Source organism: Anser anser (assembly GCF_964211835.1).
Source record: "Anser anser genome assembly, chromosome: 20".
In the NCBI taxonomy this organism is placed as follows: domain Eukaryota; kingdom Metazoa; phylum Chordata; class Aves; order Anseriformes; family Anatidae; genus Anser; species Anser anser.
In genome coordinates, this window is record NC_139741.1 from 3138316 (window position 1) to 3160307 (window position 21992).

The window sequence follows — 21992 nt, forward strand, 5'->3', positions numbered from 1 at the left end:
TTTGGCCTCATTCTGCAAGATGTTTTGAATTGAGGGAGCTCAGCACTTTGCTGGAATTGACCATGGGCTACTAAAGTCCCAGCTCTGCAAAGATTAACGGACTTTAAAAGGATCCAGAAGAAATCATCTATATTTGACGTTCAGCATGGCACACATCGCTGTGTCTTGCAGCAAGCCCATCAAGAACAAGCATAAGTGAGCTCCATGTGCTTACCTGGGACCTAGCGATTCCACCCCGAGGAACCCATGGAGGACAGGGCACGCTAAGGGAACTGTTACACTGAGTAGCTAAGCAGGCACAATAAAGGTGACATGAGAACGGAGACGAGTCACACAAATCAGAAACACCAACAAACCTCAAACCGTCTCCCCTACAGTCCCCATCAGGTCAACAGCTTACAGACAGAAGACAACCTGTGTTACGTTTCATGAAAGGTTTCCTATGTTGATACAGGTCAGTATTACTGGATATCCTATAGTAACATAGCAGTACTGTTGACTTAGATTCAAGCTCATTCAACAGAGATTTAACAAAGTGATGAAAATCTTTACAGAACTGATTTTCCAGTGTTTGATCCCTCCTGCTGCTTGAAGAAAGCTTTATATAGCTTTCAAATAAAACAACTCCATTAAAATGAGATTATTCATAAGAACCCACTTTGCTAGCTTTTGTCCTTTCAGATTTTAGCTCCCTATTATGTCCAGCAGTGCAGATATCTGTGTTTAAAATAAATGCTCTAAAAACCATGTCCTTATTTGCCTTTACTGCTGTAACTCTGCTGTCACGGTCTGTTGCTGCACGTCAAGGAGACGCTAGGAATGGAACATGACAGCTCCATGATGGTTCAAGCATGGAAAAACAAGACATGCTTTGGAAAGCATGGCTTTATGTGCAATAACTTTAACACTGAATCAGTTTGCTGTAGAAAAAAAGCCCTCAACATTTCACAGTATTTGTTTAATCATAGCAAGACAATTATCAGTCCATTACTTAGTTCACACAGGTGAAAGAAACCATAGCAATATTTTACAGAGAAATATAAAAATATATGTATTTCAACCACATCATATTGTATGTCTTTTATCAAAGTACAGATTTTCTTTACTTCTGTCTAACAGTAGAGAAGGAGAATGTAATGGCAATATACCTCCTTAACACTGACAAATTAACAAAATCCGAATTACTCCTGCATACTTCTGTCAGGAGAAAATAACGAATGACAAAGCCGTGTGTTTCTTCAGTACAGTTCCGCTTATTTACTACCAAAAAGTCTGTTACTGCCACATAACAGGAGAGGATGTCTTTGCCCTCGGCTCCAGCTCCCTGGCCGGGGGAAGGCAGACTTTGAGGACAGCCACTGTGACAACAGGGCACCGTGCCGCTTGTCCCTGCCACCTGCTCCTCCTGCCCTGCCCTGGCAGTGTCAGTAGTGGCCCTGGGACGATGGTCTCCAGACAAAACCACGCACCAGCCTGTTTCAGCCCGTGCAAGCGCGACGTGCCCGCTCCCTGCGCTCAGGAGGCAGTGCGGCCTTCAGGGCCCCGGCAGCCTGCGGAGGCTTTGTCCAAACCATTTATCCTTTTCCAGAGAAACGGCAGTGAAAATGTTCTATAGATTTAACCACTGTCAGATGTTCTCTGAGCGGAATATTAATTTCTCTCCTGAGAGCATAAACTTTTTGTTGTAATAAGCCACCATGCTCTCAAGCCCTTTGATTTCCTCTGTCAGTGCTGCTCCCAGCCCGTAAGTGCCAGCATCTGGGCGCAGCCTGAAAGGTGTCTGAAACGTGGGGAGGCGAAAATGGGAGCAGTTACATGCACTTTTTTTAAAAACTGAAAATGTTGAATCACAGCATACCGGCCACTGAAATGGTTTCCTTCTCACCAAACTTATGCAGTGGTTTTACAATATTAGCAAAGCCACAAATAAACTGTCTGAAATAGCAGAAGCAGTAATCCTTAAGAAAACCAAAACCTTTTACCTGGCTGCCATTGTCTGGAGACCTGGTCAGGGCTGCCCTGCCTCCATTTTCTTTTTGTCTGTGAAAACCATTCCCTGGCTGGCTGCAGACTCATAATTAATTACTTCTGCTTGCAATGATTCACTTGTCTTTGGATTTGATCTCAGGTTGCTGACTTTCAGCATATTACAGACCATTTGCAACTACATCAGTTCCTGTTCAAGTGTTTCACTTTGTACCGAGATATCATCTAGAGATAATGTGGAACAGGCATGCTCTATGATACCTTCTCCCCGTCCTCTGCAGTGCAGCAGGTGTTGTGCCAAAAGACATCTCTTTAAATTGCAGTAGGTCTCGTCCTGCTCTGAAAGCTGCTCCCTCCCCCTTTTCCTGTTACTTGGCTCCACGGGCTCTGGTCGGGCCACCATTTGACTTTAATCAGAATGTGAGTGAGGTCCAAAAACTGTTGAAAGCTCACTTATCCCATCCCAGTTCATTTCCTTGATGCCCAGTAGCACTTCTTACCGCTTTGCTTTTGCTAAACAGAGAGGTGCGGGGTAATGGGTTGGTTTCCCTCAGAATCAATCTGTGGTAGACCACTGTGTGCAGGCTGTATATTTATTGGATCTAGAGAACTGATTTTTAACTGCAAAAAAACTTTTAGGGAATCTGAACAGTATGCCAAAGCTGTGATCGTGGCACAGCCGTGCTTTCTTTATCCTTGTTAACACCAGTACTAACAGCAGCGGCGACTCTAACCTCAGCAGAGGCTCGCGGTTCCAGCATAGTCGGGAAGTACGGAGTCGACCTTTGTACCTGGCATCGATCTCTCAGCCGTTGTATTTTCACAGTGAGTTCCTTGTGCTAGATGGGATAAAGCTAGAGCAAGTATACCTACCTACGCCTCCACAGGCTGCAAGGAAATCCCCTGAGAACATGCTGCTGCTCTGCATTTAAATTAATTCAGAATTTAAATTTCTTAGTGCCAGAGAAAATTAACTTCTTCTTCAAACCCGCAAGGGCACTAGCAGCTAAGACTTCTGCAAAGGCATGACCCTTAAAATAAGATTTCTATCACTCTACCTTTACTTGGGTGAAAATGTACTGCAACAAGTAACTGCTGTACTAGTTTGCTGCTGTACCAGGAAAATCTGCACACTGCAAATCAGTTATCTGCAGATGCTATGCTTCACCCGGGCCACATAACTCAAGAAAATTTCCAGAGATTTAATTCATAAGACAATATTTCCAGCAGGTATTACCATGTTACTAGCCATAATGAAATCTAAATCCTTTCTTAGCTTATCCATCATTTCAGTCAGATTTCTTGCTCTGAAGCAGAGGACTAATTTTCAAAACCAATTTTCCCACTTTTTGGACGTGTCGTGTCTCCCAGCAGTCACTGTCTCTGCTTGCCGCTAATTTATCCTTTTTCAGCCTGTCTAGTCCAATAACTTCAGTTTAAGAAACGGTACTTTATTCTATTCATTTCACAGATCCTAATATACATTCAAAAAGTAAACTGACCAAATCTAGAGAAAAGCTATAAGCTTTATCCTCATTCCTTTGGAGCTCAGCACTTTCAGCTTCATGTCTTCACATTTCCTGAACTGATTGAAGAACTTTCCCTAGACATTTCTGAGGCTCTGTCCTGGCCAGCCTCAGAGCAGCTTTTATGGCCAATTTTTTCATAAGTCTAATATTTAACTGAACTACTTCCTTTAATTTTTCCACAGCTGCCAATTTTCCTTGTTTTACAAACCAAGATTATCACTTTTCCTAATTGTACAGTAAGGCCAGGGATCAGATTAGGATCGCCCCTTTTCATCATTCATTTTATAAACAGTACTTGAGTTACAGGATTTGGCTGCTAGGAGCCCCCGTTTCTGTCCATCTTTCCAGTCATTCACCGGGGCCGTGATTTGAACAGACCAGATGTGCTCCTTATGAAACCCTTAGTTCAGAAGAAGAGGTTTTTATATTTTCTGAGCTGATCTATCTGTAAATTTCAAATTACAAGTACTTTTCCTCCTAATTTACCATTCATTGGCTGACAATCTTTTGTTAAGCTAGGTGCTTCAAATGTGACCTATGGACTTCAAATATGACCTAAGATTCTGTCATTTCATTCTTTCATTTCTTTCAAAAACTGGTATTTTAGCTTCATATGAGCAGGTAAGTTACAGGCTGGTCAAAACTTTCCTGCTTTCTACTGTCTTATGGTAAACTTTCCGGGTGAGAGCATCCAGATTGCCGGTCAAGTCAGTGACCTTGTCAGTTCATTCTTGGAGTTTTGCAGCCAGCCTTACCATCTGGCCAGAGAGTTGTGTAGGTGGCCCTCGTTTCTGAAAAGGACTTCTAGACATTTCAGACTCTTGTTGTAGTTACATCTGCCCATCTTTGATTTCTGCAAGCCCTACATAAAACAAGGTACTTGGGGGGGGGGGGGGTGAAAAAAAAAAAAAGAAAAGGAAAAAAAAAGAAGCACCAACATTTCAGATACTGGTGTTTAAAAACACTGTCTGGACGTTCTGAATTAATATTGTGTTAGAAGTCGCCAAATGGCTGTATGCCAAGATTCAACCCAAGGTGTATTTTTATGGCAAAGCTATAAACCCACAAAATAAGTGGTTTATAATGGAAATTCTGACACACTTTTAATATTAAGAGCAGAAATACACTGGATGTGGCAAGTAAGTATTTGACAGCTGCGGTACTCACTTGTCGGCTGTTCTGCCCTAACAAGTCCCTTTTGATGGTGGGATTCCTCCTTTATCTTGTTCTGCTTCAGCCACGTGGTTTTGGGGCAGATGGGCTGAGCCATGCTTTGTGTTCATTCCAGAGCCTCTCGGTACCCTCTTTCTGGGTGATTACAATGAAAAGCAACAGCTGGGATTCACCAAGTACTGAAGTCTGCAGTGTTCTGAAGCTCGTGGTAAGGACTCAGCTCCGCACAGAGAGCAGGTTTCATCAGCCAAGGGACAGGAAGTTTCCTCTGCCATTGATCCCTTCGAGTGGCACTTCTCGCACAGTGACAAGGTATTGTGGCTGGGAAGAGCTGTAAGACTGAGCAGGTGGGCACTGCTTTCAACTTGAAAGCCACAGGCAGAAACCATCCTTGGAAGCTTGTTGATGCTACGGTTATGGATCAGCCCATGCACAACTGGAGAAAGGAGCCACCTTGAGCAATATGTTGGACAATCTACCAGTTTACATAGGCACAAAGATTATCGATCTGCTGTGAATGCAATAATAAGGAAATGGCAGTTGTGGGGGTAAAGGACTAAAAATAATTTCAGAAGGCTGAAACATCATACAAATAAATCCTATACCTAAGTTGAGATATTATAACCCTGATCTGGAGGAAAAAAAAGACAGGACAGTTTTACTCACAGGTGAATGCTCTAACTAGTCACCTATATTAGAAGCCTCCCACTGACATCATTTAGAACACACGTATATTTAACAAGGGAAAGTAGGAGGGGAAAGCGTGAAAAAACAGAACCATTTTTTGTCAGAAACATCTAAGATGAGAGTGTTCAAAACAGCCATCCAAATGGTATGTGCTGGCTCTGTATCTGATCTGTCCGTATGGCACGTTTTAAACCTGAGATTTCCAAATACAGATAGGGGGTTATGGATGTCTTTCCCATCCCAAGCTTCTTGATTTGCAGTCACGTTCTTCAGGAAAACCAAGAAAGAAATTAACTAATCTGTGACTGTCAGAATAGAGTTTGAAACACACGCATATACACACATATACACATCTTGAACTTATTTCATACTTCACACACAAGTTGGAGAGAAAAGATTTTGACTCAAAGTGAATGAAACCTAAACAGCTGACAAACAAACAAAGGATGATGGATTAAACTTTCCAAGTAGCATGCAAGCCTCCTCCGCTATAAAATTAAGTTTCCTACTCTTAATGCGTAGATTAACTGCAACAGCAAATAATAATGCAGAAAGCTTTTTCTTTTAAATAAAAAATGAGAGGAAATGAAAACCAAATTACACATTACTTAAAAATAATATCTGGAGATGAAATAAAACATTTGTGACTATGAACCAAGATTCATACCCTTACTTCCAACATCTTCCATTAACACCCCTAGGAAATTTAACACAATTAAATTAATGGCCTAAAGGGTACGCTGGATCGAGGGAAGCAGAGCCTGGGGCATACTAAGTGGCTGCAGTCTTTGAAAGAGTCTAAAGCTTAAAGACACAAGAAAATTTTACTTACATCTTGAGGATATTATTCATGAACTTACATTAGCTTAGTTTGGTAGATTCTGCGAGCATTTATAGAATGCCTAGAAATTAAAGCTCAAAAAAGGGCATTGTTTCATTTCAAATCACAAGCAGGCTGCTTGTCTCAGATTTGAAAGCCTTTGTGATTCTCTACAGAACTTCCTGTAAAAACAAAATTCTGCATAATGATTTAAGACAGGAGTGAAACCGTATTGATCAAAACACAAAGTTGAATACAAGTCAAGAATTGGATGGAAGCTGATGGCAAGACAGTATATGAACACTTCTTAAAAAGGATATATCTGGACACATCAATAATCATGCAATTAGAAGTTTTTTAAGGGCTGCAAATTCATAAGAAAGTCAATGCTTATACAGCCTTGTGCTTTTCATGCTGGACCAATTGGTAGAGTTAGCTAAACTGCCTATGGTCTACAACAGACAAGAAACATCTCCGTGGTTATGTGCTCCAGCATTTCTCTGTGGAATTACACCTGGTATGTGAGACAAATGCACTGGCTTCGACTTGAATTAGATCATTAGTACAGATACACACCTTTCACCAGGTATGACGGATACTATTTTTAAATGCAGTACAAACTCTGCTGTTGCTACTTTATTAAGTCTACTTAGTCTACATGTCTTTCAAGTCTGCATATCTACATGCCTTTTGAGCTAATCCTTTCAGTGGCTCGTTTCATGTTGATAGGTAGATAAATAGACAGCCAGACAGATAAGAGAAAGATAAGGGCAAGAACTGCTGTATTTTTAATATTCTGGTAACGGAGGTTATGTTCAGGCCAACTTCTGTCATGCAATGGGACTACAAGGTCCTGACTCCTGCCTTCATATCTTTTCTGAACAAATGGTACCTATTATGTTTTTGGCTATTTACTTCAGTAAGCTTTTTGGGTGCCCTAAGCATATACACACATGCACGATTAAACATGAACATTCATTTTTTAAAAATATAAAATCAGTTCTGATGCAACCTGATGAGCTGAAGGAAAGTATCAATGTGTGGGGAAAGAGCCTTTGGCAAGACAGTTTATTTTTCTTTCTGTGGAGATCAGACTTTTCTTTATGATTAGTCTCATATGTTTCTCGCTGGTTACTTAGGTTAATTTTGTAAAATATAAATTAATGTTTATGTAAGTCAAATCTCTCTATTTAGATGCTATTGAAATGGAGCCCCAGCATGGGTACATGCCCAGCTGTGCCTCGCAAATGAGGAAAAGGAAGGAGATTGACAGCAGCTCTTGTTGCTCCACAGACCAGCTCTGCAAATCTACATCAGCCACAGTGCTTTCTTTGGACCAGCCTTCCTCCTTTTATTAGCTCTTTGCTGCTTTCCTGGGTAAGAAAATCAATGGAAATTTGATTTATTTATTTTCTTTTAATATTTGTTTTGGTGTAACGGAAAGATAACCCAGGAAAAGTAATTCAGGCAGAACTCTCACAACTGAAAAATAAGATTTAAAAACAAATTAAGAGTTTTGTTGGTCGTAGTTTCTGTGGAAGAAACAGAAACTAACAGGCCCCTTTCTGGGTGCAATGATGCTCGGGAGCCTTGAAGGTCTAAGTATTTACTTCTGACACTATTTAAGTGAACACATTTTTCTTAAATAGTGTTAACTATTAGACTATTAGATTTAAAGAAAGGTATGCAATTTTCACCATCAAGATGTAAAAGGCTTAACAACCTAGCAGACCCCCTACAGTCCAAGCAACACAAGAGCCAGAGTATTTCTGCTACGATATGGGAGCAGGATGTGGAAAGTTGGAAGGTCACTGGAAAAAGCGTGTGCCATAGGACCTGCATTTTGGAATCATCAGGGAAAAATTGAGGGATGCAGACCATGAGTCCGAATGCAACCCCAAGCAGAGGGAACAGCAGGAATTCTAAAATCACTCAGAAAAAAGATAAATCTGTTTCTCAGGTCCTGTCTAGACTATGAAAAGATGGGTTCTGTCCCGCACTGCCAGGGCTGGAGAGGATGTGGTCAGCTGGGTGCATTTGATCATGTATGCGGTTGGACTGCACCAAACTGAAATCATTTTGCAGAACCAGTGTTCTCTGAAAATATTACTCTAACCCTAGCAGCAGTCTTGCTGGGCAGACAATGTCAACCTGCCAAATATAAAAAATGAGGTTTTGTTAAGCTACTTGTTATTAGCTGCTCAAACCTCGACTGCAGCTGAATGAAGAAACCCCAGCATTCCCACGACGAACACATGGCTTAAGCAAAATATGGGAGGTCCTTTCCTCGGAGAAGATCACCAGCCTAGGAATAATTGTTAAAATAAATACTTGAAAACTTGGCTCTCTCGCTTAACCTACACAAAAAGGAACAGTTAAGTCCATAAGCCAAAATTTCTGACTAACTTTTAAAAAGTATTTCTCCTTTGAAACAGCTAAGCAGCATACTTTGATCTTTCTGTGTGAAACACTTAGTCTTTCAGAGTAATCATAGTCAATGTCCAGTCTCATTTTAAAGTATAATTTGTGGCTTTAATATTTACAAGGTTATTTTGAGGAAAAGTGAAAAATATAATTAATTTAGTATTGTTTAGCTCTGGTTTGAAGTCACAGATGTTATAAATTGAAGATAAGATACTCAAATTTTGAAATCTTTTGAAATTTTCAGTTGTGTATGGGACCAAATTTCTTCCTTCATAAGGCTCCAGTGTTCCCAGACTGAACTCCAGTTAATTTCAGGATGATTCAGTTTCTACCTGACATTAGAAGACAGAAACCATCTAACAGTAAATTCTGGATCATGTGAAGGATTATTTTGCTTTCCGAGTAATATTTTCCTAGAAGTATATATAATATAAACCACTATAGTAGGGGAATATTTATATATGAGTTATTTCCATACAAAAAGAAAATTATTAAGAAATAAAGCACACAACCTTCTTATATGAATGTACCACTACTGAACCACATATATAGGGCTGTCTGAAAAGGAAAAGCCTGGGATAAAGGCTGGGGTACGTGGCAGGAGAGACTATTGGAGCATAGATTAATGGAAAATGAAGAGCATGGAAGATGTTCATCGACTCTAGTGCAAAGCACAGCAACAATTTAAACACAGATCAATACAAATAAAAGCTTATATTGACAGAAATCTTACCTAATGTAACACACAGTTTTATATTTAGTAACACAAAAAAAAATAAAAAGCACAGGCTCAATCCTGCAAACTCTTTAATGCGAGTATCTACAGTCTCTCATTTTCTTGTTTTATTTGTCATTGTTTATATAAGCTTAGATAAACTGTATTACCTTCTGTTGCCTTAGAAATAACATTTCTAATATTTTGACAGTGTAAGTCATGCAATACTGCTTGTGCAAACAAGGACTGGACAAGAGGGTGGCAGCATCTTTTTTTTTTTTTTTTGGAAGAGCTTTAATGCATGTCCTCCAAGCTGACACGTGCTTCCTAGATGGGAAAATGCAACATTCCTTCATGCACAAAACAGTATTTTAGTTGTAATGAATTCATCCGATCCAGTTTTGAAACAGAAATAAATGCAGAAGATTACATCTTCAGAACCCAGAAAGGAAAACAGCTCACGTGCCCTATGAGCTATTGTTACCAGAGGGTGAGTTTTCGCTAAAGGCACCAACAAAATTAAAAATAGGTGGCAAAGAGAGAACTGATTAAATGCTTACAAAAAGTAACATCCACTATCTCCACTCCTTTCCAACAGACATCCCCATCTGGAATTTATTTTTAGGATGCTCATTCCTTCTCACAGGTTCAATGCTACCCGTTTCACACCATTTAACTATTGAAAGCTCTTGCAATTCCGAGCCAGAGAAGCCAGAGCCCAGTGTATTTCACAGTGATGTAGCTAATGTGTCAGACTTGTAAAATAGCTCTTAGTGGTAGACCTCCATTTAGAGAAAGACGGAAACTAGCTTTAAATACTTAAGGCTTTAATATCTAGTCCATTACGCTGCAGCAAGGTCTTGTAAAGAGTCAATTATGGGATACTTCTGATTTGATCCACATGCAAGGGAAATCCGCTTCTTTACCTTTAAACCTCTGTAGTAAGTGTCCTGTTTAAATAATTAGTGACACTTTTTCTTTGATCAAATTGATTCACATTGTTATTCTTTTATGTTAATTTAAAACTTAATCCATGTAAAATCCAAGACAGATCTTAATCCATCACTCAGAGAGCTTTTACAAAAAGGCACTATCATGAGATTTTCCAGAAAACACGACAAGTTAAAGACAGTAGTGAACTAGCCTGAAATGTTCTCCCCCCCACACACCCCTTCTGAAAACCTGTGAATCGCCAATGAAGTCAAAACTAGTAGCATGGGTAAGCAGTGAGACAATTCAGAAATAATTCTGAGTGGAGACAAAACTAGCAGCCTCTACAGGACAAAACCTATTCTCCAGCATATTTAATGACGAAGCCAAAAGCTCAGCGTTTCCTGCCATTAAAAGTCTGTTAATCATGGGAAATATTTTAAAGTAAACTGCAGCTACTTTAACTTATATTCTTGCTTTCTACTCAGAGCTTAGTTGTCCAGGTTACAGGGAAGTTAACAGCAACGAAGTTGGAAGGGGCTTCAGGCCAGACACAACTAGTTAAGGTGCTCAGGCAGTAGAGTAGGTAGAAGGAAAAATCCTCTCAATATTTATAATTTCATGCCCGTGCCATTGTCTTTCTTAAGATATTTCTGTAAATAAGAGGCTGGTAATAAAGTTAACCGTACAAGTAGATAAATATTTAAGTTTTGTCCAAGCCCATAAACTCAATAGACCATGCAAATTCTTTACTTGTTGTATATATTCAAATAATTTGCTTGAGTATTTCTACAGTGAAGTAAAAAATAATTACAATCTTAATTGAACATGAGCTGACCATTTCTGGATAGCAGTTACATTTTACTACAACATTTCAGATACTTGCATGTTTTCCAATAATACATTTTTAAAAAAATAATGCTTCCAGCCAGCAGTACTGCCCTTTATTTACAAAGGAGGCACAGGAACTGCTTTGCTAAAATCCTACCGTATGTTTCTTCAAAAGGCTTGATGGAGGAATATTTACACCCTCCAAGTGTTTTTCTCAAATGTTACTACAACACTGCAAAAGAAATAATAACAGATAATATTTCACGATAATTAAAAAAAATATTTAAGGAAAACAAGATGACCATTTTGTTTAACTGCATGACAAAATCCTCAAGTAAAATTGTTTCATAAAATGACTAATGGAATGTAATTACTGTAAAATTTCCACTTGAGCATGAACAGCTGGGTCTTGAGGACCTCTGCTGTTCAGACTGTGCACTGTGCACCTCACTGTACAACTATGTCCAGAATATCACCTGTACTCAATAGCTAAAGTGAAGAACTTTGCCTCACCTTTAGCATTACTCTGGATGTCACAGTCAAATTTGAAAAACTATTTCACTTAGTACGATAACCTTGGCACTTGTGAGAGAGTCTCTCTCGGTCATCCACCATTTATGAAGTCAGAGACTACTGTGAACATTTAAATAGCCACTATTCCAATTCACATGCTTAAATTTGTATACTGATGATGAAACGTGGAGATCCGTGCATGTTTTCCTTTCACCATTTCAAATAGAGTAGAATAAGAAACTCACAAATAATGTTGGAGAGATCATAGCACCAAAGATATGGCAAATGCAATCTGGCGTGCTCTACACTGATACAACAAAGTGAAGATGAAATCTTTACAGAGTTCCTTTTTCACAGGAATATTCTCCATCTTGTTGGACGATGGCAAATCAAAACAGTTAACACTCAGAAGCTTGAGACAACAGCAACAGCCCAACGAGGCTGTCTCGATACAGCCAGGTGGCTCGAATGGCACAGGAACTCTGACTACGACCCGGCCAGCTCGCTCTGTCACTGGCCACAAATGCCAGTCCCTCTCGTGTACAAAGGAGGAATATTTCAGTTAGGGTTACAAATGCAAATGAGAAAAAGAATGCATTGTCACTAAAGAGGCACTTTCAGGGAGGATCAGAAAGGTGTTTTAGTCTGCCCCTTAGGTTTTGGGAAAAGCACCCTCGCTGTAATAATCTGAGCATTGCACGTACAGCACTCACACACAACCTACTGACTTGCACGTGCTACGTGCACGTAAAAGCTGCTGAGATGTATTGTAATCTTAGGCTACTAATTGGCCTTTACTAAGGAACAGTTTTTGTTTTTCTGGACAATTTGGACAGTAAAAATTTGCCCCAGAAGCACTATCTGGCTTTTGAACATCAGTTGAAGAAAGCCTGCACAGACAGAGCACAGGCACCGCTCTCGCTCCACCCGCGGTGTCCTGCCCTTGACAAGTACTCCCCTTTTAGACGTATTAAATCTTGGCAACATCCATCGGAGTTCCCACTTAAGCTGAAGTAAGTACATGTACAGAAGGGCTCTGTCAACATATCTGAGTGGAAAGATGTTTGGATTAACTAAGAAAACCTATTCCAAATCTCAGATAATAAAATGTCCTCCTAAATCCTAATTGCAACTTTCATCTTGTGTCTCAGACCTTGCCACCAGCTGATGTGCCGATACAGATCAAGTGTTTAGTTTGATAAATGCGGCTTACTAGGGTCTTGGTATTGCTGACTGACAGAGTAGCTGAATAGGATCCAGGCTTCTAAAGGTGATTATCTGCCTAAAGAAGGAAGAAGATGAGCACAGGACAACCTTGTTTGTCATTTTGCGCACTTAATCAGACAAAGCTCATAATACTAAGAGCTCCTCTATACCATCAAAAATAAAACAAAAGCAGCTTGCAAATAAATTACACTACCATTTTACAGGGGGGAAATCCATATGAATGCATTGGATAATTTTATTTTAGTTGCTATTTTCCGGAACTTATAATGGGAAAATATGATTATATTTATTCCCCAAAAGTCTTTCCTTAGAGTACTGAATTTGGAGCTTATCGCAGCCAGATTTTGCTGTACAACACACATAAAGCAACATTCTTATTTTAAACAGTATATCAAGGTAGAAAGTTACTACATAAGACCTGTTCTTCTAGTTTAATTTGCTATCTTATTCTTGGATTATTCTTGGTTCTGCTTTAGGGTTAATATAACATCTACATTTGTGTTACAAACTTCTTTTTATTATAGAGAAATTTTATTATATTTAATTCACATTTCTTTAACCAAGAACTTGCATTAAATTGATTTAATACCACTAAAAATTCAAATTGAGTATTAAAAGCAGACAATCAAAATACATCCAAATAAGCAGCACTTTCAGTGTGGGGTATTCCACCATTTAAATGAAAAATAAAAACAAAACCCCAAACCTGAATAAGCAATAAAGATTCCTAAGTAGCACTGCTTTAATACTAGAACATCAAAAAGAATGGAGTCAAAGTCTCAGCTGAAACACATTCAATACAGAAAAAAAAAGTACACAGAACTGCCAGTATCTTGTTTTTGTCATTAGTGTTAAAACTTAACAGCCACCGAATCCCTATTTTGTATTGAAAGGTCCCAGTCTTCACTTGTATATCCCATACAGCAATTATGACCATTGATGGCTTAAATAACACGAATTTCCAAAGCAAAGGCCATTTAACCTAAATATTTAGTTTGTGAGTAGACTCATTGACATCAGAAAGAGCTCAGTCTTGAAACGTCCAGCACTGACACTCAAAACTGCACTTTTTGGCTGCTGAGTGGTATCAGAATAAACATATTTTAGTTAAAACTTTCAAAATTTTACTATGTATTATTGGCAGCATCATTTATTACTATTAATTTCATAGCTAAAGACTTGGATTATCAATTCTGTCAATCCAAGCAATTTCCAACCACACCTAATTCTACATCTAAATCATTACAAGGATAAAGCTGTTATACTTGTAATGGTATTTGTCCTACTTTGAACATTACAAAACTGTTTTATCTAATCCTTTAGGAAACACCATAATGAGGCTCATCTAATGGCTTCTACTAGTTAGGAAGGCAAACTAAAAGATTTAGCTCCTCAGTCTGTCTCTAAATCTTCTAAGTGAAAGATGATTTACAGTTAAGCTATGAAAAATGCGACCACTCAAGTCTGGAAAGTCTCAATCTGATTTCAACAAACTTAAATCATGACAGAAGATTGTGTCTCACTAACTATAGATTTGCTTACCTAGGGAATCAGCATCTGTTGTGAAACATTCATTAAGTTATAAAAGGTTTATAGACTTGTCCAAGCTTCTATTGGGAAAAAAAGTTGGATTTTTACTGAAAACACTTATCTGAAATGTTAAGTACATAGTTTGTGTTTGATACCTGAAAAAATGTTTTTCTGCCCCTTATCATAAAAAAAGTCATAAAAGCAAAAATATAAATAATTACTGTGAGAAAAAAACCCACACAGCATGATCTCAATACCTTAAGACAAATATTAATAGAAATTAATAGAGAAAGTGGGGTTCTTTTTGATTTTGGGAAGCTAAATACCCATCGTTTTTGAATTACCTGATCTCCAGAGCATCTAGAGAACAAAAGAGGATAGTACAGACCTTACAGAAGCCATAAGACATTTATAAAGGCAATACCAAGTTTTGCTTAGAACTTACATATTTAACAGCTAATGGTTTCAGATCATGCAAATCATGAGGTGAGAAGGGGAATGGAACCTATGTAATTATATTAAAATATAGATTATTTGTACCAAGCTTTTGAAGGCTGATGCCTGCCTTTCATATAGGTAGAGACCCATGCTCAATCACACCCTAGTACCAGCTCCACCCCTACTAATGTGTATGATTCCCTACTGAGCACTCAGATAGGTTGGAGTTTGCCGTACAACCACTGCACCCAACACTACCCAGTTAAAATAGCAATGACCTTTCACTATTAACAAAACTCCATTTCCAGAAAGGAACCTCATGGAGCTAACCTCACTAGAGATCCTTCACTACTGGTTCTGCACTGCAACTCCTTCTGAACTACTGGTTCTCCCTGAGCCCTGCATAGCTTATCACCTCAAGCAGATGAAGCAAAACGTGTCACGGAAGGGTAGGAGTTTCCTGTTGTAATATCTACCTGTAAAACAAAGTAAATGACGGTCCAGACCTAGTAAGTACCATAGCCCTAAGCAAAAAGAGAAGAGAAAATATATAGTTGCAAATTAAGTTATTTTTACTTTCATAAAATCTCCTGTGGGTCCTCCAGAAATGCAGTAAAAATTGCACATTAAAACCCACAATTAGGTATGAGGGACTGAAGTAACACCATTGCCAATGAATTCAGGTTTTGATGAGAAGCTATGAAAACAAATACATGAGAGAGGTGATGGCTGTCATTCCAAGATGCCACTATACTATAGAGCAATATAGTAATATCTGCAATATTTTTTTGTTCCAGAAGAGTTGGCTTTAGATACGAACATTTAAGTAAAACAGCTGAGGGAATACACAACCTACATCTATGAAAGAAAATTTGGGCTTGATCCTAAAAACCATTCCTAATTAGTGTCAAAGAGAACTATTTCCTTGCAAAAATATTCTTCTCTCTTAAGAAGAAAGTTCTGTACATTAAATGGGAATTTTATTACTAGTTTGATGGCCAGACACTAATCACCTAGCTATATAAGCAAGCTGGCTATGGCTGAAATAAAAGAGAAAGAAAGGGCTAAAAGGAAAAGCAGAATATCAGAATGGAAACTTTAAAAAGTTTTAGAATACAGGTGACTGCATATCCAATGCATTTCTCTGTAAAACCACTAAAAGTGTTTGTAATAGCCATAAGTTCATCTTTCAACATATTAGAATTAAAATTAAAGATTAAAATATACAAGTTAAGTACCACAGGTTAATATGCCTGTTGTGCTCCCCAAAACATATTCCAAGAGAAATCTGGGAAAGAAAATGCTTTCACAAACTGTTCAAAGGGCTAAGCTTTGTGCAGCGTTGAGTGGTTTTCAGTTTGAATAGCAATATAAGCACACCTGCTGAAACATTATTCTCCAGTTAATGTTTACTTGGGGAATAAGAGTTTGGTTTTCAGAGTTTCTTGGTATGACACCATTGAAAACATAATTTGAAAAGGTTATTTCATTAGTACCTTTTCAATGATCTGCATTTGACTGTTGATCTGTTACGTGCTTTTGTCTGTTGTTCCCGTGTGCTTATCCAAAGTCTTTGTTATTAGACATGCTATTCATGAAACCTGTGAAAAGTTTAGTACAACTAGTGATCAAATGAAAGCATTTCTAAGAACACGGTAACTTTTGTGGCAGTGGGTGTAACCTAAAATTGGAAGCTCTTCAGCTTTATGTGCTATTACTTCAGCACATTGATATTGTAACTAAATTCTATATAAAATCTTTATCATACATTAAAAAGTCCTTCAAAACTGAAGGCTTTATAAAATTGAGATATTATTTACTTTCAATGCAGTGCTGACAATAACAGTACAATATGATGTATGACTAAGGCAGATCAAAATGAACACCTGAAACATTCCATGAAAGCTGTGAATTGCTTACTTATTCTAAAGAATACATTAGTTTGCTTTGAACTTCCCTCTGCTGTGAATGACGACTGTGAAGAATATGAAAAAAATATTGGAGAGAGAGCAAACAATTCATTTTCTAGCTTTCAGCTCCATTGTCCTGTATGCCTGCGTTTTCCCCTCACCCTCGCATTAGGAAGAACTCAAGTACTACAGAGAAGTTTCCTTATAGATGGTCATGAAAAGATTGGAGTGCAATTCATGATTGCACTCATATCACAGCACTGTCAATCTATCCACAGGACGCATCAAGTAATTTGTATTTATTTTATAAATATTTCTATACTTATTCAAATTTTTAGGAAAAAAGCACTCTGAGAAATGGTAGACAGTGTTGATGTACTCAGTAATGACTCCGAGGCAAAACAAGGTAAAATTACTGTCAAATAACATACACGGGAGCTACCTGTGTGTTTGTCAAAGAAACTCACTTTTTTCTTTCCTAACTCTAATACAAATTCATTCACACATTCTCGCAAAAAGGAATTTAGTTAAATATGCCAGCCTGACAGCTCTGGAGAAAGAAACACTGTACTTAAACACAGAGCAACGTGAACTGAAATCAGTATGTACATCTCAATCAGAAAGGCCGTTCAATTGTGTTCACACTGCAGCAGCCTCAGGAAGATAAGAAATCATGTCATTGACATGAAACCTTGCCTATCCCTTGACCAATCCAGTCTGTGCAGGGTTTTCCTTTTCTGTGGTCACTAAGACGACGATGACTGATCTTATCCACACTTGGGTAGTTTTGAGAGACCCCTAGATCACAATTAAAATACAGTAGACATGAATGCGTGAACATGTAACAGACAATTACAACATGTAAGATTTTCACTTTCCACATTTAACTAAGTTTTCACTTGCCTCACAAATACACACAAAGAAACCTGACAGAGAGAGTACACACCACAGCAACCACAGCTTGTCTTCATGAAAGCTGAAGGTGCACGGCTTCCCTAAATTAAAAAGCAGTAGTGCCTATGCATTTAAATCCTACTTATTTCAGGCTAGATTGTATCCTTATTAACTCCTACTCAGCAAAAATACTCATCGCACCTAAAGCAGGCAAAACTTAACGTTTAGCTGAATAAGCATGAGAGTGCATTAGGCTGCATCACCTGCAACTTCATCTCTTTGGCGTTCAAAGAGGAGAATCAGACCTGAATGCTCTATAATAGTTAAAAGAAAAAAAGTCCTATTTGCAAAAAGCACTTCAAGATATACATTTAAAATATATATATATCTCAACAGCATTATCAATATTTACATTAATATCCTCATAGATATTAATCCTCCATTTAGACATTGGGCTGGCTAAAATAACACTAGTGCGATGCTGCCACCTGCAGCTGAATGCAGAGTGCTTGCTTCTTTAGCAGCTCAAGGCCAGTACTTGTATTTGAAGCTGTCTATATACGATTTTTAACCTTTAAAATGACGTCTCCCTGGTTGACTTATTCGGAAATTTTATCATCACTTTGCTAAAGGAAGGGTGCGCTATTAATAAACTTTCATTTCTACGCTGACCCAAACAGATCCGTGTTCCGGTGAACAGACGGCAGGCTCCAGGCACCTGGGATGCACACTCGTCTCTGAGGCTGGGCTGCTGTGTGAATAACATAAATCCTTCTTTAGTCTCAATTTAACAGTCTGCATAGAGCATCTTAACAATGCCATGGCCATCTTGGAGAAGGTGAAAAGCTTAAATATTCCAAGAGAAAACAATATTAATGATACATGCTCCGCTCTATTGAAGTTAAACCATCACTGACATCCATCAAGTTTTCATGAGTGACTCTTGTGCATATTGGCTGCTGTAACAGCTAATCTCACTCTCCTCTTCCATTTTTTGAAAACTGATGGGAATATGAATATCTGTACAAAACAGCATATTAAAATAAGTATTAAAATCCATAGTATAAAAATTCCTTAACACTAGGCATAGAATTTCTGTATCACCTGTGTTTACTCATTAAGCACTACCCCTGTTATCTTTTTTGTACAGCTACTAGCAAGGTAGACATTAATAGAGGATGCTGTAGTATTCTATGCCCCCTTCTGGTACTTCCAAACAAGCCAGGATTAAATAAAAAAATAAAAACAATATTGCTGTTCTTTATGTGCTATAACAAACAATGTGAATGGAATTGTTTATTCAGAGCAATCTATAAACAAAAAAGTGGTAGAGAAATAAAACCCAAATAAGCATCTTGTGCTTAGAACCTGTTAATGTTAATAACAGTTATCTACTTGTTTCTCTTATAATTTCTACAAGTTTTCAATCGACCGAACTTTTCATTAATAAAACACAAACATACTTGTCACAACTGCTTATGTTTTACGTGTCACCACAATCTATACAAATAGTTTCTTGAGATTACAGATCATTCTTCCCGGAATGAGGCAGTAGTAGTGCTTGTAAAGATATATTACAGCCTCATACCACATCCTGAGACTTTTCTCTGAGCATGTTATTTCTAAACATCTATTAGCGTCCAGAAGTCAACCAGCCGTATATCTGAAACGACACACAAGCCTTAAGACACATGCTCGTAGAAGTTAAATGAACAGCCTCTCGCTCATCTTTCATCATTGTGTAAAACGTTCCTAATTTATCTGCAATCTTTAAAACAAACAAGCCAATTGCCAAGAAAAGCTCTGAAAGCTGCAGATTAAACTAAAAACTTTCTGTAACAGATCTACAACTTTGAACGGTCAGTTCTGAATAATAAAAGTCATATACATGTGTGTATATATATACTGACGCACGCCCATATCCATATGCATGTGAGCATGTTTGTGTACACACACGTGTATTTATGTATTTTTAAAAAGATATGTAGATATGCCCTGACGCAACGCAGACCCAAGGTAGGAACACCAAAATATTAAATAGGTAGTATCTTGTATAACCTTTCACATACTACTTTAAGAAGACGTAAAGGGATATCAGTATTAAATCAGAGCAGTACAGACGAACCCAGAAATAATGCATATTCTCTATTGAAAAAATATGTTGTAATAGTAGCATGTGTTTGAAAACGTGCATATAAAATGTGCCCAGACATCAAATAATGTGACAGGTGGTATTAGTGCATGAAAGATAAGCATCCCATAGAGGCCCCAGAAAATGAGCATGGACTGCTTAGCATTTCCTAGTCCAAGTGTCCCGTCTGACACGCCGCAATAGTGACTGTAGCCACCAGTCGCTAGTGCTGACTGCTTCCCTTCTTTCCAGCATTAGAGATGAGCTCAACTGTAGCTTCTTAGCCCTCTTGTCAATGTTACTCACTATCTATTGTATAAAATGCAGTGAACTCCTAATGGCATTATAATTTAATCACAGCAAAAAGAAGAGTGACTGTCACGCTGTCTGCCAGTGATTGACATGGCCTGGATTTCTGCTGTCAAAGATTTGCATGTCAATCAGTAAGAACCCATATGGCATCTGTTTACAATGATCATAAGTCATCTGATACCAGTGTCTTAACAAAGCTTTGACAGAAATGAAATGAGACCCATGTTCTATATTCCCAAGCATGTGAACTACAATGGATTCGTTTAGAGTTCTCAGCAGCTGAGTTAATGCACATTAATGCTGAACTAGGTTCGAGAACACAGTGCTTTAACAACAAAAACATCAGGCAATGTTTGCTTATTAAATTCAATGAGGATGCCATGTCTACTCCTGGCACTCTGTCTCATAGCTGTTCCTATTGATTTTGCAGCTTTCCATTTTATGAAATAATACATCTCTTCTAAACGTGTGCGTGTGTGAAACTCATCACCTCTGGTAATGTCATCAACCATGAATTATTACTAAGCTACATCTAGACTTCTTTCATAGTTTCTTTTGGCACTTTATGCGTTCACTTCCACTTTCTGTCTGAAGTATTGCAAGATCATTACCTAAATTTGGAATGCAATTGGAGAACAATCAGGCTGACAGAAGGATCTGAACGCTGGATTCCAGAGAGAAAAATAACTTATCAGGCAGATATCCTTGTTGCTTTAAATACCTGGCATGGCGTTCACTGGGAAACCATTTTGGATGAATGCCACAAAAACTCACATGAACTCATGCTGCTTTTATTGCAAATTCTTGATAGCATAAAAATGCATGTCTGGTAGTAATCACAGTTGGGCATAACACCACCCTGTAATGCAATTCTGTGCACCCAAAGAGTGATAAAAAGCATCTTGACCCTTCTTACTTATAACTGAGGAGGTTGCAAATTTACCCAAGTATACTGCAAGAGCAATACAGCTTTTCTCTCCATAAGTGAGTTTCATGTTCTTAATCCTGCCTGCACGCTCACAGACTATATCTGAGTTTTCTTACACACTGATATTCTGATTTTATATATATATATATATATATATATATATATATATATGCCAAGACTGCCAAATGTCTGTACAATCCTTTCTTATTATTTATTTACGGTAATTTCTTCCTATTTCTTCACACAGAACCTCTTCTAAGAGTGACCTGCTACAGCTTGCTAATGCCAGTTTTTTCAGATAAGCTGAGTATCAGCTGTGGGCGACATTCAGTCACGCTCTAGAAGTGTAAAGTACACTCACGTTACGTGCAGCACTATCTGGACCATTCGTTAGAGGATGGAGAGCTGTCACATTTCCCATGTCTCTCTGGGGACGTATCTAAACATACAACCAAATGAGTTATCCAGCTGAACAGTAACAATTTGAACCTTTTTTTGTTGGAAAAAAAATAAATATTAAAACTGGGGGAAAAAGAAGGAACTAGGAAAAGAACTAGGGGAAAGCCCAAATTCTCCCTAACTGCTACACGTGTGTTGTCTTACTTGTATCAGCTACCTGCATTTCCTGGATGGTCACTTAATGAACTAATTAGCTCATCTTTTTTGAGTCGAAGTGCTATGTGCCTGGACAAGTTTTGCTTTTGAATATATAATTCCTTCATCCTTTTATTGGCTTTAGTGTAATTCAGCGGTGACTCAATTTATGAAAGAGAGATGCATAGCTTTAGTTTGGATAAGAATTAACTGACTATCCAGTAGCAGCAAGTTTTTCCTCTCTGAACAAAATGCTTTTTCCCTTTAGCACACCATTCTTCCATTGTGACCCTCATCAAATAAACTGATGAAAGTAAACACCTGTAGTTCAGGAGGCATTTGATCACCAGCTTTGCTCTCCATTTGAACCAAGGGGTTCTTTTACAAGGTAACTGCCCTCTCCCAGGGAGGTATACGCGA

General features: G+C 38.3%; 1 protein-coding gene across 7 annotated transcripts in view; it reads right to left on the bottom strand.

Annotated features, from left to right (window-relative positions):
* BRIP1 (BRCA1 interacting DNA helicase 1) overlaps window positions 1-21992 on the bottom strand; it is a 122798-nt gene that overhangs the window by 12449 nt on the left and 88357 nt on the right. The gene's annotated exons all lie outside the window — the stretch shown is intronic.